Source organism: Camponotus vicinus, unplaced genomic scaffold (genome assembly GCF_025532165.1).
Source record: "Camponotus vicinus isolate PSW18456_S1 unplaced genomic scaffold, iyCamVici1.0 SCAF_10, whole genome shotgun sequence".
NCBI classification, from domain to species: Eukaryota; Metazoa; Arthropoda; class Insecta; order Hymenoptera; family Formicidae; genus Camponotus; species Camponotus vicinus.
The window spans coordinates 3640257-3666951 of NW_028141946.1; the positions used below are offsets into that span (position 1 = coordinate 3640257).

Genomic DNA, 26695 nt, shown 5'->3' on the forward strand with positions numbered 1-26695 from the left:
TCCGCGTTATCCTGTTTTCGTCTCGATACCGTCATCAATTTTGAATCGCGGCTGCGAGCCAATTAGATCCTGATATCGTATTACCTCGGCATCAATCAATGGGATAAGAAATGGATTTCACAAAGAAAATTTATTGCGATATAAAATCTATTTTGCATAACATTTTCGATATTTTGTCATCCAAAATATTGAGAATTTTGTTTATAATATTTGATAATATTTCACAAATAGTTACAAAATGTTTAAATAATTTATTATTTAAATAAGTCATTACTCTCATCGAAAAAATAATTTATACGAGGATGAAACACAAGACAATATGCAACGAGCATATTTCGTTTCTGTTTTGTATTTCTTTTTGTCTTCCCTTCATCTCGACAGTAAACCTGCGCGACATTCTCACCTTCGGTTTCAATGCGCTTTCGAAGGTGCGAACGAAGCATAATTCGAGAGCCCCGCAGCTCGCTGCTGCCGATGACAAACGCCCCGATCTCGCAGCTAATTTTTTAATACCATTTCTGGTGACCAATCGCATCGTGGAAAATTATTGCCCGTCCCGCGGATCGTTTGTTTCTACGCGGGAATCTACCTGCTAGTGCTTAAGCGCGACTCACAGCCTCATACTTTAAAACGACATCTTTTTCTGCCTTGCCAGTTAGGTGTCATCGTGACCAAATAATTTTAGCTCGATTCTTGTTATCTTGATTGCCATTCCATATGGCCAATATCCGATTTCTGTTCGAATAGTTATAAAAAATGCAATGGAAACTTCTCATAAATTGTAATATTGTGTCATAAATATAAACTTAATTATGTTAAAGTTACAAAAAATTAATAGCGAGTATCTTGTATATCTATATAATATATCTATATAATATACGTCATTAATATGAAAGCAATTAATTTTAATTCAAATCAAACCAAATATCGCAATTAATCCTCCTCTGTTAACTACGAGATTAATACCACAATAAATTATATTATAATATTATTATAAATATAATTAATACCAATAAATTAATAGCAATTTAATAATAATAATTAATACCAATAAAAGAAGTTATATTATAATATTATTATAAGTATAATTAATACCAATAAAAGAATTCATCCATTCCTTCTGAAAGGCATTCCAATCACACGTGAATTCCGTTATCGCTCTCGATTAAACGCTAATAAAAGCCAACTAATTGAATGTTGGAATCCATCGCACCTATTAACTCGCACAGATTACAAGGGCAGCTTACATCCGAGATGTAGGAACGAGCCAAGAAATGTCGAATGATTTTCATTCTTAGGCCTCTCCCTACCTTCCGACGAAACATCCGGGAAATGCTATTAGCGTCTAACTTATCGGCCAATTTGTCGTCTGGACTCTGAGAACGATTAACGTGCCACGAAGTGACGCAGATAGCTGGCGAGAACGAAGAAGAAGACGATAGGTCGAAGCTATTCTCGGGATCTGTAGGAGCTGAGAAATCGTTTGTCACAGATCCACCGGTAATAACACGAGGCCGGCTTTTATCGGTGACTAAGTAATAGCTACCAATAGGCGAAGAGCCCCAGAGGATCTTATCAGATCCATTAAAGAGTACAACCGTTGTTGTGATTTTGAAGTATCGCCAAGACGAGTAGGTATCTTCGATCGTTCGTCATGGGTGGATTTTTCATCGATTTGAGACACGTTAATGAAACCAGATGCGAAGAAACGTGACTTTCTCTTTATGTGGCAGTGCTTGAATTTATAATAATAATTGGAACTATATTTTAATTCGCCTTAATTCGATTGGTGCGATTAAAATCAAGAAACGAAAAAACAAGAAAATAAGCGGATTGGCTACATATTGATTTTGATTTATATATATTCGATTAATATTTTGTAATATAATTATTCTATAATAATTGTAACGTAATTTAAGCCATTGTGATCGGCTTTTACCATTATTTATTTCTCCTGAGAACACAATACCTATTTTCGAGATATTATAAGCAACGAGGTTGCCAACTACCGCAACAAGTAATATACCGTCTACATTCTGGCACAATATAGACTTTTTTGCTCGGTAAACGAAATAAGAGGCATCTACTATTAAGGGAAGTAACGACTTGGTCAGGTTTCGTCTCGTATACGAGACTGTTACATACATCAGGTAAGAATCCACGAAGCTCCTTGTATCGTATTTGTTCTTCGGGGTTATCGTACCTCATCTCGCGGTACGTGACGAGGAACGTAATAACGATTGTGCGTGCGCTCAGCCTTCGTATAACTGGTTTCCTTGGTTTCTGTAATTCTTGAACGAGGCACTGGTTCATCGCGCTTTGTTCGCACGCTTATCTCGCATATCTCTCTCTCGTGAGAACTTAAGGTATATTTGGACAACCTCCCGATAAAAGTTGTAGATATCGGCAAATTAGCGTGTCAATATTAAAAGTTGTATATTGTGCAATATGATTAATCAGAGGGAATAAGTATATAACATTAGATTGACTCAAAAAAAAAAAACAATATTCTGCAAATAAAATATTCAGTACTCTCTTTTTCATTAGAATCAAATGCAACATATTTTAAAGAAAAGAAAGAGAAAGAAAAATATACAAAAAGAATGTATTATATATTAATAATTACGAATGTCACAATATTAAGCGTGAAATGAATATTTAAAAATTCAAGATTATGATCAACAAAATAATAAGCTCGGCTAAAAATCTTTTTCATCACATAAAAAAAGGAGCAAATTTAAAAAAAAAATAAAACGCGATGGGGACGGCAATTCCGAGTTCAGATGGCCTTAATTTCTTTTTGCGGAATCGCCACCCTCCATTCCCACGGTGGTGCCATGCGGCCGGATAGTGCGTGCGGAAAAAAAGCGATCAACGCGGTGTAAATCACTCGTTCGCGTCGCATTAATTGATATTTATTATCGGGCGGCGGTCTAATTGCAATTAATAGAAGACTTTGTCGGCGTTCGCGGCGTCGTGCATTGCGGTTACGCAAAAGTACCAATAAAGAGGGCTTTGTGGTCCTGACGGCCGACGCTCATTACTCGCATTTCGTCGCGGCAATAGGATTGCGGCCGCATCAGCACCGACGACTGCCCCGTATCATCGTTACCGTGTGCGACAAATATTGAATGAAATCATTTTTCATCATTTCCATCGCGGGTGTTTCCCCGAAAACGCGCGCCCGTCAGCCAAAAACCACACGCTAGAAACTTTCGCACGCAAGTATAAATATATACGTATAACACTACCTCCATGCGACATAACAAACTATTTTCCCCAGATCTTTATTACAGCTACACGCTGGACGTAGATAGAGCAACATTAAAATATTGAAATTCAATGTTAGCTCATGATATTACATAATCTATGTAGCAAGATGCGTTTATCTATTAATGATCCATCTCAGTCCCTTAACATTTCAGGGACTCTGTGTACTCACAAATCTCTTTTTGATGTTCCATAAATCCTGCAATTGCGTTTCTGCTGTCGATCGATAGCCGTCTTGTTTCGTTTTTCTTCTTTTCTTTTTTCAATCCATCTCATTCAATAATACCTCATCCCTCCCTTTCACGTTGTCGTTTCTACCCACTCGCGATAAGTCGGCGCCGTGTTGCGACTCAATCGCGCGGTTCTTCCGCATAAATCTTACGGCCGGCATAAATCAATGTGACTCCAGCAGCGTGATACCCAAAGAAAGCCTCGATATATACGCGCTGAAGGACCCTTCGATCCGAGGAAGACACATAGGGTCCCACTTATGGCTTTTTGTGTGTATGTATATACATATGTGGATGAATGTGCGTATGTATATGTGTGCGTGCTCTCCGCCTCGCAAGACCCTAGTAATGCGTCACCGAGCGTTTTATAAGAAACTTCAAGAGCGCAGTCTCTAGCAAAATTGAACATCATTACTTTCTATAAAAAACTTATATATATTATAATTAAATGTATCACATTTTTTTCATTATGTCTTCAATATAAAACATTTTGAAATAAAATAATTAATATTCAAGCATTCAAAATTATTTTTAACACATAGAATTAACTAAACAACATAGTCATAATCATCAGAAGTTAAATAACAAGAAATAAATTTTGCGGAAAAATATAATTTTGTTTATACGTGATGATTAAGAAATTAAATCTTCCCCTCGAGGAAAAATATTAAAATAAAATAAGTATGATTCGATCGAATTGATAAATGTCCTCTAGAAGTTAATGTTGTTTCGCACAGGGCTAAAATAGTGGAAGACAAAGGGCTCTCCCGTAGTCTATTGGCCTCTTTATTTCTTCGTTCGTTTGCTCAGTCGCAAGTGAGAGTAGATTCCGGCACTCGATGTTATTTATGACTGCTGATTTATCGAATGAAAGGAAGCGACAGCTTAGAGGCTCATCAGACGATTACTGATGACAATATAAGAAAGTATCCCTCTCTGCCCTTTTCTCTACATTTCCACCCTTTTCGCCAATAATAAGATTCTCTTAATCTTTTTACAAGGTATGCGATAAAATAACTTTTTCATTATCTTTAGTAATTCTTAATAATTCAAGCCAACTAATCAATATAAATTTTTCAAATTTACTATCATGAATCTAATTAATGATAAATGCACATTTGAATAAATACGAAGTATGGCGTGGATAGTAGTATAAGTGGCGAAAAAAAAATCATATCGTCAAGCAAACGCGAGGAGAATCCCCGGCTGATAATGATCCATCAGAAAGACTCTCATATCTCCGAGATTCGCAAGATTGCATAATTTAGGGGACTAGACAGACGACTGTACCTTCGCGCGACACCGCCGATTCTCGATATACACGCGCATATATGTGTACACACGCGGTGTGGTCTTTGACGGCGAGACATAAAAATAATTTCGAAACCGCACCGACTGATATACGAGCGAGCGAGAAGGTGAAAAAGAAAAGAAAGGGCGCCCGGCAGATACGAGAAGAGAGGTGCTCGTAAAGTTTTCTGTCTGTGGCAGCCGCGGTCCTTACAACCGCGAACGAGCCACCCAGCACGGAGTCACCACCAGCCCTTTTCATTCATGCCTTAAACCTCGCTAATGTACTTCGCGGCTGACCTTAGGCGATTACACGGAGGCCGAGTACCGCGTGGGCGACGTATAACGCGAAATAAGGCTTTCTATTGCGAGAAACATCGCAATCTGCATCCAACGTGTCATCAAGAATGCTACAAAGCGAAGAATCAGAAAGCTCTTCTTACAGAAATATGAATAAAAAATATCAATTATCACTTATAATAAAACAATCTGACATAAAGTTATTCGGAAAAAAAATAAAGTAACATGTTGTTACATAAAACATTTAGAAAACAAATTGGAATAATATTCAATAATGCAAAATGTCTTATGTAATATGCTTTTGTCTTTTTAATATTTAATATTTTAATATTGTTATTTAATTTAATATAATAATATTATTGTATAAATATAATTACATAAGTACACATATTGAATCTAAAATAATCAAAATAATAATAAATAATATATATTGATAAAATTCTGTAAAATCAAATGCTTCTAGGCGATTATATTGCGAGCGCCTTTTAGTCCGTGCGAGATTTTACTTGATTCTATAACAGGACAAAAGTACCCTGTTCGCTTCTGCACGATTATGCAAAGGGACACTCTGGAGCCCCAGCTGCAGTCTAATTCAATTAACCCTCTTCCCCACAATCGCGAAGCGCATGATATTAATTTATTTTTTTTAGTACTTATACGCAACTGTATGCGAATAAAAGAACATTGAGATAAAATAATTAGCCGCGTTACATAAGGAACACTGAATACTTAAAATAATTTGGCACTTATTATAACTACCTGATACATTTTAATGCAGTCATTAAAATTCTGAATCATGCGTTTATCATTTTTTTCAAGCCTCAATACATGATATTGACTGATAATAAAAAGATTGATCGATACAATAGACCAGAAAAGGAAAAAGACAAAAGAAAGAATCGCCTGGATCTACACTTTGCACCAAAAATCTGGAATTAACTATTGGAGTACGTCGACCATGATAATATTGGTCTCAGGATTTACACTTGGCTTGTTTCACCATTGCTAGAGGTTCTCAACGCACATTTATGTTAAATATTGATAAAACTTGATAAGACTATTTTTATTTTTAAATAAAATATTTATTCGTGCAAAAAGTGCATGATTCTATTTGATACGAATTTATATAACATAATAATAAAAGATTATAAGCAAAGCCTGCGAAGATTGTTGTCATGAGAATCGACGATTCGAAGACAGTAGCACTCGTAAAGCGGCAGAAACGATATGGGAGAAAACGGAGGAAGAGCAAGAAACGCCGTTAAGGGCACGGCGATGCGTGGTCAAGCTAAATTGGGCAGTCGCGCCCTTTACGGGGATCGTGGAATTTTATTCTCCATGGAAAAAGAGGGAAGATGCACACTCGACTAGGCTTAGAAACCATAAAAGTAAGTGGTATAGATTTGAAACGGCGAGAGGTTGACGTCGGGGGAGGAGGAGGGAGAGAGGAAGAGAGAGCGCACGAGGGAAGCGTATGTACAACGAAAGAGGGGTTGTTGCGCAAGAGAGGAGGGTTGTTACGAGCGGTGCGTTCAATTAACGGTGGCCAGTTCGGTCCGTATCGTACAACTGGCCACGGGGGTAGTTAATGCTGGAGGCATACCTACTTACCTACGGCAGTTTCTTTTTATGGCCGATCCACCATCGCCGCAAGAGAGGTGGGGACGCAGTTTCTCGCTAATTGGTATCGAACTATTATTCTCCTTCATTAACGACGCCGGTAATCCGAGCTCAACGATCTTCTACCAGTGTTACCACCACCGCACAGAGTGCGCGTGGATGGAAAAGGTTTATCGCAAACCGTGAGTACTTTATTATCTCAAATAAAACAAATATTTATGCTCCATATATTCATGACATACATATTTTGTAAATAATAATATAGTTCGTACAAAGAAGGAGCACGCACGATATCGAGCTTTTCAAATATAATTTCGATTACATATATCCATATGTTATATATGTAATTTTAATCTTACATGTATAAATAAAGGGGGAACAAATAATGCAACATAAAGATAATAGAACGCTTCATAAATTTCCGAGTTTCTCGCAATTTTACGAGGTTCACATAATTTACGTGCGAAAACTCGGCGATCGTCCGCGCGAATTATCCAAAATAAATCATCCACGTGCGCGTGCACGTCCGTCCCAAGCCAAACAAATTTAGGAACGATCGACGGTATCGCGAGACACCCGTAGAAAAGCCCCGGCATTCTACAGATATTACCACCCTCGTCGAATGGGTGGCAGGGGAGGGGAAAGGGAGAAGGTGGTCGGAGCTACTCGGAAGATAGTAACTTGCGATCAGGTGGCGGGCTGCCTGCGCGCCTTTCCTCCCTTATAAATCTCCGCAGCACGCGATGATCGAAAAATATTACAAGAATATATCAGAGCCGTCGGCACCCCCGGCATCCGCGCCCCTTCGACCCTGTATATACGCCCCCCTCATCCGCCACATCCCTCCACGGTAGGACGATGTTCTCGCGATCCCGTACGTTAGGTCGAGGAGAATTATATGGAGGCGCGAGGCGTGTGCGATGCGACGTCTATATCCCCGAGACAATGATATGTGAGAATGATATGTATCCCACTATAACGTAACGTCGCAGTCGAGCCTGCGAATTGTACTGATAACCGATTTTACGTCGACTCGTTATATATCTTCTTATATGTAACCCCAAACTACTGAAAAATAAATGTAAAGCTGATATAAATCATGAATTATTTATGTTGCAAAAAAATATATTTTTATAATTCACTGATTCATTATTGAATGAAATTAAGCGGTAATAGATATTGCGTATATGAATTGCATTAATTTACAAACGCGTTTTTTTAAAGATTTATTTTTTAATAGTGTGTATACATTTTATTTTTGTTGTCGATAATAAAAATAATTTCCGGTCAATAAAATTGCAATTACAAGCAACGCAAAAACATCATGTTAACTCATGGCTCTCGAGACAATTACTGAACGAAAGATTTGTACGTCGTAAGATCGAACGAGCCTCTGGGTAACAACTGACCAAACGATTCGACATTCTACCCTCGAAAGGATCGTTCGATTAAACGTACAACAACCTAATACAACCTTTGGGACACCTCTGCTTCGAACCAATAAAGTTGCAGGGTTTCTCATATTACTTATTTTACATAAAGTAAAAAATATTCCCAAATGTTTCAAGACATATAACGTAACTTAAAATGTATATAATATCAATCTTCATTTTTTTCTCTCAGATACTTTATATATTCATTTTCTGTCAAACGATATTTATTTCTTCCCCTTATTTTTCATAGATACAGTATCATAACAATATTATAATGAAATCGAATGCTTTTCCATCTACGACCGGCAGAGATCCATTACGATCCTAAGCACTATCTGTTTACATTAACCGTCAACATCGTTTAGCATTTAATACAACTGTTATTGACGCATCTTCCGAGATATCTTCTGCATTGTTTGCCATAGTAATCCGGATCCTGGATAATTCTCCTCTCAAGAGAAGCACGACGGACAAGCGGAGATCGCATTAGCGCGGTAGCGTCCAGTGAAGCAATATTCGAGGGTGCCCTCCTGACATTACGATGGCCGGACGATAGTACCGAAGGGCAGTTAAACTGTTCGGAAACTCCCCAGCTTTCCAATTAACCAAAGATCCTAGGTCCTAGGGTCAGCCTACGCATTTGACCGCGTATTTAACACTACATAAATCGCAACCCGTCCTTATTGGTCCTCGATCTAATTACCTTCCGATGCTTGACCACGTTTCCGGATGTATCTCGACCTACTCCGAGATAGCTTCGAGCGCGCGAGCTTTGATATCCCTTTAGATTCTATCAAACGTTTCCAGCGCAATCATAATATTTTAACGTCATAACTGTATTTTAAAGCTTGCAGTAAAATTTCCACAGTATTATCATCTCACAGAATTCAAATCCCGCTATTTTTAAGTAAATTTTAGCATCTAGTGCAAAAATTATACTACTACTCCAGAATATATTTTTCTTTCGGACTTAATAAAGCTTTAATTTATTCTAAAGTCTAATAAAAAATAAAGTAAATTTTTAATATGGCAAATGCATTAAATTCTTTTTTATTATAATAAATTTTAAACCTACGATATATAAGCGCATCAGAGAGAGTACTTTCGTAAACGCGTTTCTGTCGAGACTGAGTTTCGGCGTGTTTGAATAACAATCGAACCGGAGCAGCAATGGAAGCAACGCGCGAAATTTCTTTTCCGCGCAATTTTATTACCAGTGGCAATATATGTCGCACGTCAATGGCGTGAGCTTAATGCACGCACATCGATAAACGTCCGCGGCTGCCGCCGAACACGTAAACAAACATTTACATTTAATTGGCGAGTTGCGTGACTGACTAATGGTCCACCGTCCGAGTTTCGAAACGTTTCGATGCCACTCACCCTTCGGATCCGTTCATGATCCTCGTATCGAGGGAAACCCGAAGAGAAAAAAAGAGAAAAAAAAAGAATAATTCTCTCTCTCCTTCTTCCTCTCTCTCTCACTCGCGCGCGCACATCCGCGACAAGGTGTTGGATAAATCGAACCGGTATCGCGCCGTGCTGTATGCATTTACGATAAAATTCCTCCCGCTACATCAAAGCGCTTTCGCGCTCGCGTCGCGCGCGTCCGCGGCATTATCGTCGCGTCCGTCCATTTCCGCGTTTTTTAGCGGGTACGCGTTAATGCGGTTAAGGAGACTTGATTACCCGTATCAAACCGGATAAATAAGTCTTTTTTTTCATTCCATTTTTTCCGTAATAGCTTTACTAAAAGGCATCGTCGTATTTATCAAGCGAGTTACGAAAGTTGCTATTAGCTCGGCTCTAGGTATAAACGTAATACATGATATAGTATACATGATATAGTATATTATTAACATTTCTATTACATTGCTTTTCAATTATAAGCATTTTAACGAAATTGAAATCAGTTTAGATGAAATTTGATAATTAAATTTTAATTTTAATTTTCGAACTTGAATGCTTTGACAATTGAAAACTTCTATATATGTGTATGACACACTTAAGGATGATGTAAGTATATATAGCGGAATATTTTGGCCATAAAAACGTCTGTGAAAACCGATCGGTACGAAATAACGGCGATGCGATATACTCGTAAAACAGGGCCTGTCTTGTGGTCATCAAATTCTCACGACGTATTAGAAAGGCATCTCTAATTGGTTTTACTGATGCGTTAAGTGCTCACTGCTCTCGAACGATCGTAAATGTTCCAAAGTTACACGCACACAAGTGTGAGTCTACCAATAAAATATATGGAACAATAGCCAAATGTAATTCAGGGAAATTTGCAATTATCGAATATCCAATCAATTTCGAGTATTAATGGTTGAATATAAAAAAAACCACATAACTGCAAAGAGTAAAAAAAATAACAAATAAAGCGGCAGATTGATGTAATCGTATTTCTCGTCACATAGTGATACGTCCTGACGCTCGAACGGATTATCCTGAAAAAGCAGAAGCGGGAATCGACCTACCTACCTGATACTCCTCACACGTGCCCGCGCAATAATACAGCGATATTTCACATCAAGATCGCATTCGCCGCGGGAAGAAAAATGGTAGTCCGGGGCAGCAGCTCCCAGGCGAAATTCATTTTGACAGATTTCATACATTGAATTGATGTTTATATGTCGCGCTCGTCGAAAGATAAGCCGGCCGAAGAAGTGTGCGTCGCTTCGGCGGTAACGTCGCGACGCCTGGGACGGACAAAACTTCGGCTGGTCGATCACCCACGATATATAATGCCACTGTCCGAGGCATCAAATCCTTATAAAGGACAAAGCGGAAACGGGCTAGTCGGTTGTCTCGGCAGAACAATCGTCGGAAGAAGGGACTCTTACATTAACCTTCTTGCGGCGCTTCGCACTACGAATACGAATCAAATAAAAAAAGAATGAGTTTTCGAATAAATACCGATATAAGAATATTTATCTCGAAGAATATCTATTAGTGATACAGCGTAACATATTTTCTACACAATTGGAATCATAAACAGATTATTACATGATGCTGGATATAAAGAAGTAACATGCAATACAATACACACGATAGACGATAGGATAATTATTAAAATAAAATTTTTCTGTTTGAAATTCTCCTGGAATATTAAGATCCTTTGAAAAGTTCATGTCATTTTTAAAAAATTTTGAAATGTAAAATTTTTTAAAAATTTATTCGTACTCTGTAATGCAATAATGAGTAAAAAGTTGTACAACTGCGCGTTTCCAAAAATTGTTTTTTAACTGACGTAATTTGCCTCTCGCAGACGAGGCTAAAATGTGTAACATCATGTTTCTCGCATCGCGGTTTAATCCCACGTCTTTCGCGGTACAGACTCGAATCGAGCGGACTGACAGAAGTGCTAACCGAATTACGGCGCAGGTCGGATGTCGTCGGTGACGGTGATATTAATTCTCTCGAATGCATCAGCGCACGGGCGCTGATTGATTCCAAAGTTCTCTCGCAAGAAACTAGCACGGCGCGATACGCCGCGAGTTACGAGCGCACGTTCGCCCGCTAGTTACGCGATTTAACGCAATAATTCCCAAGGCAAGGGGGATGGCGGCATTCTCTCCGCAGACACGAAAACGCCTCTCATTTTCGCGATGCGAAAGCTCATCTTCGTAAGGTACGAGACTACTGTCAGATGCGACGTGCAGTCTCCTAGGCAGGAAAGGTCGCGATGACGTAAAGATTCGTTAGCATTTCATTCACGAGCAATGAATGTCGTGCAAGGATAATACAAATGAAGCTGCGTCACTATAATTGTCTTATTGCATGTTACATTGTTATCGATTTAAATTATCTACATTATCTGTTATTTCCTCCCTATTATCCTGCTTTTAATTTTATAGATTATTTTATAGACAAAATTTGTTTGCATGAAAAATCAAGTTATCATAAAATTGTTTTGATATTCCTTCAAATATGGGGTTGTGTATAATGTGTATACCTTTAAATAAGATATATATATCGTACACTAAAAAATTTTCCGTGTATATTTTTCCATCTTCCCTTATTTAAAGAAAAAATATTGCATTTCTGTGAAATGGCTTATTCCAGGAAGGAAAATTCTATTAGGATTCCGGTGAGTTTAATCAGAGGAACAAACTTGCTGAATATCTCGTATATGCCCATCGAAGAATAACATGGGTTTTGCTTGTTTTCTATAAAGCAAATATAACCATGTAGGTAGAAACGACGGAGCCTCGTCTATTAACACCTTATTGTTATACATCCTCGAGATTTTTTGAAGATACCTCTCCACGTTCGATATTAATACAGCAAACAATAACGGCATAAACCGAAAACATCTGCTTTCTTTCCTTTCCTTTATCTTCTTCACTTCACTATAACTGAATAATTGAAATATGTATATGTTATATTAGAGAAATTTAAAAAAAATAATATAACTTCTCAACATTATTGCTTATATTTCATTTACATAAAACATATAATTATATTAAAATTTTAATCTTCCTTATATAATCCTTATATAATCAGTACATTTTACGGTTTTTAAATAACTTAATTTTTTTCAAATAGAGGAATATATTTTTATTATTGTAAGAAATAATTTATAAATTATCGTATAAAATTTCACATAAAAATCAAGTTAGAATAATTATCAATCTCATAGAACTATTTATATAAGAATATTCCGAATAAAATTTTAGCGAAATTGTGAAAGATTTACAAATAATAATATTAAATAATTACGCGATATATCGCAATAACTAATAATAGTATTTAAGTCTTAATTTTTTAATAAGCCAATTTCAAAATATTATAAGAAATTTGATCGCAAAAAAGTATACTAATTAATTTTGAATCCCATTATCACTATGTAAATATTTATCTAAGCATTTAAATAAAATGAGATTTTGCAATCTAATATTAATTAAATCAGTGAAATGTTAAAAATAAAACAAAGCGCTCTTATTACATAAATTATTCTACTCAAAGCGTAATAATAATTGAATATACTATATAATCTAAAATATATTCGCATTTTGCTCGCGCATTGCTTGAATTGTTGTAAACTATAAGGGGATGCACCCATCTACTTTTGCCATTCATCGAAATAACACGCGTAATTTGAGCCAACGCAATTGTACGTATCTGCAAATCTGCCATGCAGGGGGAGCAAATTGCGGTTCACACTTTCGCGGAGGGTCGCGCGGATAGTTTTTTTTCTTCTTTTCTTTTCTCTTTCTCCGGAAGAGCGGCTGCGTTCAATGGACTCCCCCGGTCAATCCGCGATTGATATAAAAGAGTTTGCCAGCCGCATCGTGGCCCTCGAAGCCCTCGGAAAACCCGCTAAATCACCCGTGCCAAGGGTAACCGACTCAGAGATTTGTGCGCTTGTATACCGAGCCTCGATGTATCGCGAACGATTGGGCGGGATAAAAGGGATGCGTCCTGCCGGATCCCTTGAACCGATATCTCTTTTCCAGGGATCGACCTTCCTCGACGTGCCATACGATTTCGTGGTCAGGACTATCCGCCCCGCGCAAGACCACGTAGGAGTTTGTCGACCAAACAAGCGAGCCCTTGTTTGACTTAATGATCTGCAACGTCTTAACATGATCGATAGTCTAGAATATATATGCCTTGAATTTATAATACGCAGCAAATCTGTGCCTATGATCTCGGATTTTTTAAGAAAAATAGGTAAAAGATATCATATGTTAATATGTCATGTTTTACTGTTAATATGTTAAGTATGTATAATATTATATATAATATATTTTGAAAAAGAAAAATATATTTTTAAAATATAAAAACCTTTAATATATTTGATTAAAAAATATATTTTAATTACTCTCCCTTTCCTTTATAAAGTTGTAAGATTTTTAATAATACAGCCAACTTTTTTCAAGCATTCTCAGAAAATGTCGAGTGCTGAACAAATGAAGCGGATATAATACAGAAAAAGGTCAAGGAAAATGTCATGTCTGTGTCGAAGTGGAAGGATAATGTATTACCCTCAATAAAATAGACAATATTAGCCTAATAAAAAATAATGTTAATCAGAAAATAGAAGGAAATTTTATATAAATTCTATGCAAAAACAGCAATAAATAATGTTGATGGAAACAAAATTTGTAAAATATACACAAAATTCTTAAAATAATGAAAATGTTGAAAAATGAGAAAAACATCTCACTATACAAAAATGCAATTACAGGATTTGTCTAAGCATTTAGTATATTTATTTAGTATTATACTTATCTTTATTAAAGAGATATCGCCGTTAATTGCGTTATAGGATATAAGATTGCGTTATAGGATATAAGATTAAATCCACACAATCGCGTAAAATGATAATGCCAATTTTCTCTCCCCGTCACGAGTTATGCAGACGACTGATGACTTCAAATTTAATCCGAACAAGAAATCCATAAGGGAACATCCTTTGCTGATTACGAATCTCTTCGACTTTGATCATTCAGGCGTTGAAAGTCGCTCTACCCTTCCCCCACAATTTCACTTCTTCCCTCATTCCCTCGTGCGCGGTAACGTTCAATCGGAAAAGCAAATCTTTGGTCGCATCCCTCGTTCCTCTCCGAAGGATTCCGATAAATTCGTCAGACAGCGAAGGATTACCTGGCCTTTTAGGTCGGGATAAGTGCCGTCAGACGACAGATTCCGGAGATAATCTTTGACCGCGGATTCGCGAATCCGCTTCGCGCTGTCGGTTTCGAAATAACCACTCTGCTAAAAATTCTAATGTGAACTTACAAGTCTCGAGCTTGGATTTATCGAAAATACAACTAAATACAACAAAATAGTAAAAAATGTCCGAAGTAATGTTTCTAAATTAACAATAAGTTTTAGTCATATCGTAAGCATAATATAATAATTCCTCTTAATCTAATATTTTAAAACTCACAATAAAAATTGTTTAAATTTTGTATAATAAAGATTATTACACAAAATGTTATTATAAGTATAATGAAGCATGATAAATTTAAACATGGAAAAAGCAGCTAAGCTTTGCATTACTATTGTATATCAAGAGGAAATTGTCTCATTCGCGCCAGCTATCTCGACAAAATGTCGGATCGAATTTGATCATGACGATATAACGTAGCGAATATCTGGAGCTCGGCGATAAAGTTTCGCGAACTGTATCACGGCTTCGAAATTAGAAATCCTAGAAACGCGGAGGAGCGATGGTAGCACGCCGATGGATTTACGCGGATTCTAGAATACGGTCACGAGAGTTGTCGAGGGTGGTCGGGGGATGCTTTAACCGGGATGGCCTTCCACGTTGGCACCGGGTAATATCTACCCCGCGCCATATTGCTGATTAACATATGCATCCAATACTCCCCGGCTCGCTCAAATGCAAACACGTCAGGCCGGGAGCTATCTCTCGTCGTAACGTTGTATAAAGCTCCGATTCAAACGGCATATTAAAGGTCGACTCATCCACCCGTGAAGCACTCCGCGAACTATCGTCCCCTACGGCGAACGAACGCGCGGAAGCAGGATCCGGACTGAATCACCTCTATACGACAGATAAGGTCCGGGTCTGAGTCAAGCAAACGAAATCGATGCTTGGCGCGAGATTCCGGTATGACAATCCTTCCCCTATCGATTGTCCATGAATAATATCATTACATGTAGTATCATTATACGTGATCATATAAATAAATAAACTTGTAGAAAATATTTTTGAAATTTAGCGTCAGTTCTCACGTGAGTTATATAAAAACAATAACCAATTTTAAAAATAATATTATCGATTAATGATTTCTTAGATGAACAAAAATAATTTTCTGATATTTGAATGTACGATACAGAGTTTGCCTTTATTGTGAATTTAAAAATATAGAGAAAAAGAAATATAGAGAAAAATAAAATATAGAGTAGGTTCCTGGACAAAATCCATGTTTAGTTCCTTCATTGAATGCTAAGAGAGCCAAGTGCATTAGTCCATCGCATTTAAGTGAGACCGTTTTCCGCTTAAAGAAAAATTTAATAACGTCATATCAGACAATTCTCAGTCTCCCTTCTCTTTTTAAAACCGCAATGGAACGTACGAGATATAAAACTACGCAGCCCTCGAAGCAATTTCGAAGGAATTCGCAGATATACGGAAAACTATTCCTATTCACATCGCGCCGTGTCTTCGGAGCAGTGAAAAAAGGAACGCGGTTTATATTTCGAACCGGACGACACAGGAGCGTATTTAGTTCTCGCACCCACTTTGAGCCAACTCCGTAGCTGGCTTTGACGCCCTGCTAATCCAGCCATCCAGTCCCCGACAGAAGGCTCTCAGGTTTGGGGTTCGGTCAGATGAAAAGAGAGGCAAATAGGGATAGAGAGACTTTCGGCGGTGTCGGTGGCGAGCGACGCGGAGGAGGGACAAGAGGGAGAGGGGAGAGAAGCGAGATGAACGAGCGAGAGATGGAAGAGGAGCAGGAGGTGGAGAAGGTATGGACGAAAGGCAAATGAACGAGTCGTTCCATGAAAGGAACTCGTACAGAATCCGGGAAACCCCATACGAGGTCCCCGCGACACGGGCCATCCGGCGACTAATTGGAATTCGTCCGTGGCAGCCGAAGCAAGGCTTTCTATAATTGAGACGTAGCCAGACCGGCAAAAAATCCAGAAAGCGAGAGGAAAGCCGGGCGAAGGAGGGAAGGAAGTGGATACGCTGTCTCGCGGGGCATTCTTTTCCTCTTGTTCGAGCGAAAGTCGAAATTTTCCAAGAGAATGATATATCGCGTGCGTACGGTCACATATATGGGTAGGTATATTTTAATTTTATTCGCGTGAAATTATATGCGAGTATTTCAAAGAACTCCAAGGATCGAAGGAAAGACGAAAGAATTTCACGATTATATGATAATAAACGTGTTAAAATATCCCTTCGCAAAATTACATAGTTATTGGAAATTTCGAAAACGTAGCGTAAACTCGAGATCTACTTAATTATTCAAACCGTGAACACCTACAACGTAGATACGAGAGACAAGCAAACCAAGGTAACCGTATAAGCTCTTTCTCTCTCTTTCTCTTTCTCTCTTTTTCTCTCTTGTCCCTTTTCCACCGACAGAAAAGGGACAGAGCTGTGAGAGACGAAGGGAAAGAGGGGAGAGCAATTGTAAAATTAATTAAGAGACCGGAAAAATAATTAATTTTTCTAATAATTCTTGCAGCCGCGCTGCTATTTTCCCAACGCGTTCACTGTGGCTCGCCTTCCGCCGCCATCCCCTCGCTATTCCACACACGCCAGAGGATCGAAATAATTTCATAAGGGGCGGCTTGAGAACCGCACCTACATTTGCGAAAACACATCCCCGCCTGCGCGTCCACGTTTCTGACCACGTCCGACCGCAACAAAGATCTCCTTCCTTCACCCTGTCTTCTTTCCCACTTGTACACATACTAATGAATATATATCCGTCGTAGAGAAATTCCGGAACTCGCGATACGAGACCCATCCCCATGACCTATCTACCGACCCCTTGTATCTGAAAAGGCCCGACCTTACGTACATGCGCGAATGTATGTGTGCTGCTTCGGTTACGGTACCCCTACGCAGGGATCGTCGGCTAACGATCTTCGAGATGGGCAAAGGATTGTCGGGAATAAAAATAATCGTAAGCGTAAAGAACGTATGTGGCCTACCCTGAATGGGTCGGTGCATAACTTTATTGGCCGCGCCGAGAGTATCGTTCCCGAAATAAACAAAGTATGTAAACGGAATTACTGGTCAAAATGTTTCTATGCCGGGGGAGAGTATCTAACTCTCTTCTTTTTACGATTACACGACGAGCTCGGTGCATAGTCTGCAAAATTAAAACGCAAAGATGCACGGAGGTATGCCTCGGCGTTTTGTCTTCCTCGAAATAAAAATAAAGATTACAACATTTACTCCATTTAAATAATCAACATCCCGATCGTTGCATCTCATTGTGTAAGCGAATTGCGTATTCCTCTCTGCGCGTTGCGGAACTCCTCTCCAAAATCGCCGGGCTGCGTCCGACCAAGCCGCGGCACTAACAAAGAAATTAATATTAACGAACGTCGTGATATTAATGTATTTCGATGCAATGCCGACGAAGCGCGAGTGCCTGTCCAATGTTGAGCGTACCGGGCAGCCCTCTACGGCCGGTCGTGTTTGATCATTGTGTTATACGGTTCCCCTGGCGCACACTTGCCATAAGTGTATTTTGAAATTTCGCTCGTTGTAATAATCTGCCGCCGGTGGTGGTACGTACGTTCTATATCTGGTCGACGCCAGTATTTTCGCAACGCCGCACCGTCGTGAACGTTTCCTCGTGAGGTGTGAGTGCATGTAAAGGCGAATTTACACCGGACAATTCAATGCTGGATAATCAATAACGTCGTATCGTTAATATCTTATTTTAAATAATTAAAAAAAATTATATATCACGAGAGAAATTTGTGTATCAATTTTTCGTCATACTATCAAGAATTCGATTGCTCTCTTCTAAAGGTGATTTACAAAATTTAAATCATAATAAAAAGTAGTGAAATAAAGGGAGACTTTAATTTCGTCTAATGCACGATAATATTTCTTGTAGAAATATATGGGCTTTACATATAAATTCTTATTCTTACTATTATCTCATTGATCCCTTCGATTTCTCTTTCCGTTGGATGAGGGCCGAGTATCACGCAACGTGGTCTTCAAAAAGTGCATCGTGTAGACGCGGCTTAATACGTTGGCGCGAACGGCCGAGACGCACACACGTACCTTCTACGTGCGTGGAGGGAGCGTAGTGCCCCGTAGTAGTTTGGTCAGTCAGCGAGCATAAAGGCTCTCGAGAAATTAATTCTCTTGCAGGTACGTACACGCGCGGCCGGACGGCGATGCCGACACGAACGAACGGCGGCGTCCGTCCTCCCAACCCCTCTTTCCACCCTCTCCCCTACCCGCTTTTCCATACAAGAAGAACCCACTCTGGCGCGCTCGCGCTCGCGCGGACGCGGTGGGCAGGTACGTGTTTTATTATTGAATGGCCTCCTTCCCGGACTGCGAATCAACCTGGCAATTGGTTTATTATAATTTCATTGTGTTTTCATTACCCGGGTTAATTTGCACACGACCCCCTCCTCTCCCTCCGTGTGTCTCTCTCTATTAACAGACCCCGCGGAGGAGGTCCTCAGACGTGTGCACACTTGGATTTCAACGACGACTGCGTCGCGGTTCTTTCCATCGACAAGAAATTTCGAGGGGAAAGAAAATGACACTGAACGTAAAGCGAGGATGGAGCGAGTTGAAGATGAGCTTCGTCACGTGTATAAATTAGTACGACTATAAATGGGTCCAAAACTTAACTTTATGATTAATAAGATAGACAAATAATTCGATTTATCTAAATTCCATCTCGTTTCAACTCGACAAATGTATCGGTATTTTATCGTCAAACTTTCATTTTGATTCATCAAGTATACACACATCGTTCGTAACGTGTGTTACCCACGTGCGTTAACCACGATCGATTCGAGTATCCGATTCCGTGGTTGCTAATTACAGTTTAATGATGCTCGCTGCCTCCGGGGAGGTCAAAAAAGCGCGCGTGTCTCGGATTATCGCTCGTTCGCGAGAATGACGTTATTCGTAAAACGGCAACCGCAAAACCTCTTCGATTTCGGTATTCCAGTCGGTTAAAGCTGGAGAGACGGCGGACCGACGATACGAAGACCCGTTCGGAGATCCGCGACTGATCCCCACGTCGTTCAATAATTCAGGACTACGTCGCGAGTCGACGTGTGTGCTCGCCGGACGATGCGCGTAAGCATAAACGAGCCGGGAAGTGCGATGGCGAAGAGGAAGAGAGATGAGAACGCAAACGATGAGAAGCGGAAGAAAGGGAGAGGAGATGGAGCTAACCGTTACCTCTTTAGTCTGACAAAATATTTCTCGCTGCGCACGCTACGCCGAATCTCTCTCGAGAATACCAGCCGAATTATACCTATGCGAAATCCAACCAGAGCGAACGGTAGTGTCTATATGACCGAAATATAAGTCGACATGACAGTCGTAATTATGATTATGGATACAGAAATTTATTCGTAAGAGATTTCGACGAAATTGAAATTTTCATAATAGATGTGTACATGACTTTTCAAATTAATTAGAAATGAATTTTTGGCACTTTCTTAGATAACGAAGAGAGAGAAAGTGTACATTTTTTTATAAGAGAGGTACAGATATATAAAATAATATATCATATAAATCTGAAATTCTTTTTAAATTATAAAAAGCAAAATTTATAGATATAATTGTAGATAAAAATATTCTAATTTGATTTTTTCGTTTTCTTTCTTTATTTTGTTTCACATAAAATTATTAAATAATTGGACTCTTTGTGATTAATAGAGGAAACTAAATCTTTCTACATAGATAACGCGTATGAAAACGGAAACATTTCATGCGCACTAACCCCTCGCGATGACTTTGACAACCCCCTAACGGAGCATCCCTCTCCGACATACAAATTCAATAAGCAATAATCAATGCCAACCCAACGGCGTAGCCGGTCGAGCACAAATCGTTCAAACAGTCAATCAAAAGGCTTCACTTCCATCCTACGTTTTTTTATCCCTGACTTCACATGGTACTCTTTCCTTCCCCACATCCCGATTTTACATACGTACGCGCTCTAATCCTTCTCCATCCCTTGCGCCATGATTCTCCTCTGGGATGTGTGACGTAATAATGTCAAAGTATGACATGAAAGAATATTTGAAAAAGAAAGAATCATATCACTTTTCGCAATTTTCTTTACGTACCAGATTTGTATACATTTACGCTCAATTTTTTATTAACAAATTTACATATGTACACATCTACTAAGCTTCTTTATTTAAATTATTTAATATAAGAATAAATAACTATAGTTCTTTTATAAATAAATTCTAAGACGACAAGCACAGAAAAGAGAATTTTAAAGAAAAGTTCAATAGATTTTAAATAAAGAAAATAAAGAAAATGCAAACAGAACGGTCGTAATAGAGGTTGTAGTAACTAAAAGATATTCCCTTACAAAACTATCGCATTTTAACTCAATTTCATCATCAACGCTTCATATAGAGAGAATCAATGATGCGTTTGTGGCCGGATGCCGGCGTGACGAAAAATCAAGATGAATTGGGCGCGGAGAGTGGGCGCCACCGCGGGTGATGTGTCACACGATCAGCGGCCGTCACGCGCGCTTCCCGGCAATTTGAAGAGCAATATGCAATAATATTAAAATTAATAGCGCGGCCTTCGTAAAAACACTAGAGAGGGGTGGGAGGGGGTGGAGGGCGCAGATGTGTCCCGTCGGGTACGCACGCGAACCACACTCCGTTGCGCAGAGGAAGACAACAGATTAGCAAAGAGAAAGAGAGAGAGACGGAGCGGGACGGGATGGAGGAGGAAAAGGGGCAACCGGGGTGGAAAGGGGAGAGGGAGGATGGTACCGCGCGAGAGCCCACTCGTAATAATCTCCGCTAATTTAGCTTCTGGAATACGGTAACTGTATCGTTAATATTCTGAACCCGGTTAATAATAGATGTTGATGCGCCATTTGGGCCGATGAGATTTCGGGGTAGAGTTCGAGGCTGAAGTGGACCCGGGTTCTCCTCCTCCCCCACCCCTTCTTCTTTACCCTTCCTCCCTCCCCCTGTTCGCTCTCGCTCGTTCGCATCGCGCCCTTCGGCACCAATGGTCGCGGTCTCGTCGACTACCTCGAGGATACGCGAATATCCTATAGGACCCGCCTAACGGCCGTTTATAAATATTAGATCTCGCGCACCGCCGACGTCTCGCGAGCATCGATGATCCGCTGGATCGCAAACAGCCCAAGGATTATCGGTCCTTGAAAAGGACGTAGGTCTCCGCGAGATATATTTCAAAAAGTGACAGACAATTATGATTAATCTCGTTAACGTTAAATTTTATTTAATTAATCTCCCTGGCGTGTAATAATTTCGCGATGTCATAAAATTTTGCGAAGACTCTGTTAAATTTCTCAATTATTCGTTATCTTTTTCATAATCATACACAGTTACTATGTAAATTGAAGTATTGGATATCACAATTACAGTTTGCTTTTTATACTCGACATATATTTGTCAAACACTCGTATAGTTTCTATCATAATAAGAAGGAAAACGGTATATGTGTTTCATCCTAGAATCTCATCGCGCATCAACATCTTGCGAATCACCAGACGATACGTCCTAAAATAAAACGCGCTCTACTAAAATCCTCTCTCCCCGAATAAATCCTCTATCTGTCGTAATAACGAAATCAAAGCGCTTTATGCGCCTCGATGTATAAGGCCTAACAAGACATCTCTTCATTCACGGCCGGGTTAACCGGTCGCTGGCAGCGATAGCCACCAAGTGCCTTTTTATCGAGTCAATGCGCCATCGCCGGACGGTTTTATTGGAGAAGGGTCGAACGGAACGAGGGGGAGAGGACGCATTTCCGCGTTGACTTTTCGCTTTTTCGCAGGGGCGAAGCCTCCTTCCCTCCGGTCACACGCAGGGTGTCAAGAACCCGGGCTCAAGCTAGAAGAAAAAGAAAGAGAGCGGGAGAGAGGAAGGGGAGAGTGGCGAAGACTTGCCACCCCGGTACGAGACCCCGGAAGACCAATTTCGCGATACGGATACGACTACGAAAAATATGGAAACTCCGCTTTAAAGGACGTAAAATGACCCGGAGGTGGCGGCCTTTATAGACACGTCGGGACGCGGCACCTCTGGCGGTCCATAAACGTGATGTACGCCCGCAGATTTTGTCCCGGCATCGAGATTGGATGGCGGAGAGAAACGCGAGGGGAGACCGAGTCCCAAAGGACCCGACTCGCGAGGGGCAGGCAGGGTGGCATTCCAGACTTTACACGGTCCGCATAGTAGCAAACAAAGATAGATGGATAGATAGATACTGGCTGAATAGATAGCCGCATGGATATTTCTTTATTACGATTCAGGGAGCTGAAAAATCAATGCGATTGAAAAGTACGATACACAGATGAAACATCTGTATAATCGCCTTTAGAAAATAATATTTTGTAGAGAATAATAAATTGTTATTATTTTTGTTATACTATTAAAACAAGTTGTGTACTAAAAAAGTTAAATACATTGACATTTTTTAATTATCATTTTTCAAATCAGAAAGAATCATAGAAAATTCCAAAAATCACCAACTTGCATTAAATCTTATTGAGAAGATTAAATTTTATTGAATAATATGTTATGATAATGTATTAAGATAAAACGTGTTTGTACGGCTAAAAAAATAAAATAGGAATAAAATAAATTTGCTAAATTTATCTAAAAATTGGTATTTCTAAATTAAATTATATGTGAGAGAGAAAGAGACTATATTCAATTAATCGTGCGTATTAAGATTCATGATGGCCGCAAGGACAAAATGATTTACGTAGATCCAGTTGCAAACTTATCGACAAACGACTCTTCGCCGAGGGGGTGACTCGAGAGAGCCTTCTCTCGACGTCGCGTCAACCCTTGATTTTTAGCATCCCGCTGCGCGGCCAAGGGCGAAAACGGCCTCAGATTTATTCCCCGCCGGTGCCTCGGGAGACTCTCCACCTCGTCCACCACCTCCTTCGCTCTCCGTCCTGCTTCTACGTCGACCTTTATTGACCCTTTATACATCTATTTGTTATATGCCGCGGTCCTTTGTGCGACAGTGGACGCGCGGGGTCGTAAGGGTGATCTCCCGACGTACTCGACCGGCGTTCTCTATCCCCTGGCTATATTTGACCAGTATTATAAAAATCAACCGACCGATTTCCTACGTGAAATATTACCGCCGCGCGTTCCTGAATATTTTATCACTGTCCACGTTCCCGCGACTCCCCAACGGATGCCGCGTCCCTTCTTTTCTTCTCCCGCCGGAACAGAAAGGAGAAAGGGGAGGAAAGGGATAGAACGCAACGGGAAATTGAAGAAGCAGAGACGTTTTTATTCGTGCTTTTTTGCTTCGTTGTTTCTCAAAATTTAAAAAAATCCAAGCAAAGCATGTTCAAATTTCTTTCTCTAATGACTTTCGATTACTCTTAAAACTTCTAATGCACGATACTAAATCTATAATCTAATAAATCTAGGATTACACCTAATGATTTCAAATTAAATGTCTAAAGAGAGACAGAGGGAGAAGTCGCATCTCGTCAAACGTACCGTAAATTTATTTAAACTTCCACCACAGGATAGATGTTCCTTGCAACCGGGTGCATTCGCCGGCACTCGAGATAACGTCACAAGAAGGATGATTACTGACCGTGGCACGTTATCAGTCATCATAAATTAATCATCCGTGCCGATGGCGATGCCGAGGCAATGGCGAGTTAGATTTCACCCGGACGCTCGCTTAAATCGGCGCGGACCTTTTTCGGCCGCCATTACACGAACAGCAGCCGGATCTACCGGCCACGGGATCAACATGCATCAAGATTCCAATCTACGGCGTATGACCCGGGCTTCACGGGGACAACGAGACGTGGACGACGGGAGAGGATCGCGGCGCGGAGGACTGTGTATTCCTGCAGGACGCCGGGGCTACTAATCTACCAGAATTATAGACGGTGACGGTAGCTAATTGTCTATCTATATCTGGTGGCCGACGTAGAGAGGTGTGTGTCTCAATGCTCCCTCTCATATATGCCGCCCGTATATGCGGCTACATTGTATTGTAGCCGAGTCCGAGGCTGGACCGTCCGTCAGGTCTCTCTCGGACCGGGGGACCCCGCTTGCATAATGGCCGAGCGGCGTACGTGCATTCCTAATAATGAAGACAACGATAAATCAACGCGGAGAATACGCCCGCGGATGTGCGCCGAATATCCTATGCATAATATCGCGTCATTATCTGCCGGCCACCGCGCGCTCTAGTGCACGCGTGGACCTCCGACTCCGACTTTGGTGCGCGACTCCTGCCGAGCTGCATTTACGTCGTGCGGACAGTGCGTCCAATTGCATCCCGCCGGGATTCGAGATCCTTCGAGGATACGTCGAGCGTCGACGACGCTCGTGTGGGTCGCGATTAATTTCCTAATAGATGCATCACCGATTGCGCCGACGTTGCTCAAACAATCGCGAAGAAATGTTCTAATGTAGCTGCTTATTGTCTTATATAACTCTGATTTTCTCATAATACAATTATTGCACATATATACAACAATTTTTATCCTATGTGCTGATAATTATTACTTGAGGAAAATTTACAATGAATTTTAAAACCTGTTTTTATTGTAGCAACGAGCAATTCTTTTCAGGCATTTTTTCAACGTTTAAAATATATCAAATATGAATCGATATTATATTATATATTTAATTCTTAATCGATATTATATTATACATTTAATTCTTATCTATATTATAGTAAATTTTGTAATTTTATTCTGCTGATAAAATAAAAAATTAACATATTGCTTGAAAAGAGAGAATAATAGTCTCGATTTCCTTGACTATTAATCAAGCGAAGAATCGTTTTCAGGATAATTACTCGTTCGTGTACGACTGACCGGACATTAATTCGTCGCGGTAACCGGTGACAGTAGCGATCGATCGGCTAGACATCGAAACGACCCATCCATGGTACTAATAATGATCTGTCATTCGTTCACGTAACGAGGTGGATCGATCATGTGTGATCGCTAAATTGTCAACGCAAAATGTGTTAACACAAAATGAGATAACACAGAATGTTAATATTATTTTAATTAAAAATCAACGATGTACGAAATAATGATTGAAATCTCTACTAATGTATTAAATAATTTCTTCAACAACTAATTACAATTAGAATTTATTTACTTCAAACTATGAGTGCTCGAAATTATATAAAAAAAATGCATTGAGAATTTCTTCGATGATATACAATATAATATAAAATATAATTGTGCGCAGTATCACCACAATTGTCACATACTAGATGAATCGATAAGCGGTACGCAGGATATAAGGAGTAACCAAGCGCGATTCCCAGTCGCCTCAAGAATCGACCTCGTGCAATACGAGTCCTCAGGAAGTGGCGTGACGATAAAGCGAAATCCGGTAGGGTAAGGAAGAATTTGCGCGGAGGAGGAAAATACGAAACCTGCCAGTCCGTAATTCCGCGGTTGCTGGATCACTTGTGTGTGGTACCGGCGCGGCGGGTGGATATCGGTTACCAGCGATCTTTACGCACGTATATCCCGAGGTTTTCTACCACTGTCATGCGGTATTGTTTTCCCCTTTGATTCTGCGCGGTCGTTACGCGTTAGTCGCGGCAACCTGAAGAGATCCAAATACCTTCGCTACCGATCTCCTTTGTGCCTACTTGAAGGCTCGTCTTTCGCTGACGCTCTAACACGGAATAAACTGCTCGAATGACGTTTTAGCATTATATCTACTCTTTCCGGTCTTATGTAAATTTCTATAGATCATCTTTCACCAATCCTTGCGCAATTTTGCACTCACGTTGCACTATTTGCTTTTTTAATAAATTTATTTTTTAATATATAAATTATATTTTATTCGAAATTATAAATTAAATTA

At 39.8% G+C, this 26695-nt stretch overlaps 2 long non-coding RNA genes across 9 annotated transcripts in view; one reads left to right on the forward strand and one right to left on the reverse strand.

The window, feature by feature from the left end:
* LOC145960609 (uncharacterized) overlaps nt 1-24832 on the forward strand; it is a 546781-nt gene extending 521949 nt beyond the window's left edge. The window contains exon 6 of the long non-coding RNA XR_014435418.1: nt 24366-24832. This is a non-coding gene — a long non-coding RNA (uncharacterized LOC145960609). The remainder of the gene's footprint in view (nt 1-24365) is intronic.
* Nucleotides 1-26695, reverse strand: part of LOC145960611 (uncharacterized) — a 176381-nt gene that overhangs the window by 64391 nt on the left and 85295 nt on the right. The window contains exon 5 of one of the 8 annotated variants that reach the window (XR_014435426.1): nt 10941-11017. The exons of the other annotated variants lie outside the window; for them this stretch is intronic. This is a non-coding gene — a long non-coding RNA (uncharacterized LOC145960611). Of the gene's footprint in view, nt 1-10940; nt 11018-26695 lie in introns of those variants that run through there. 8 annotated transcript variants of the gene reach the window in all.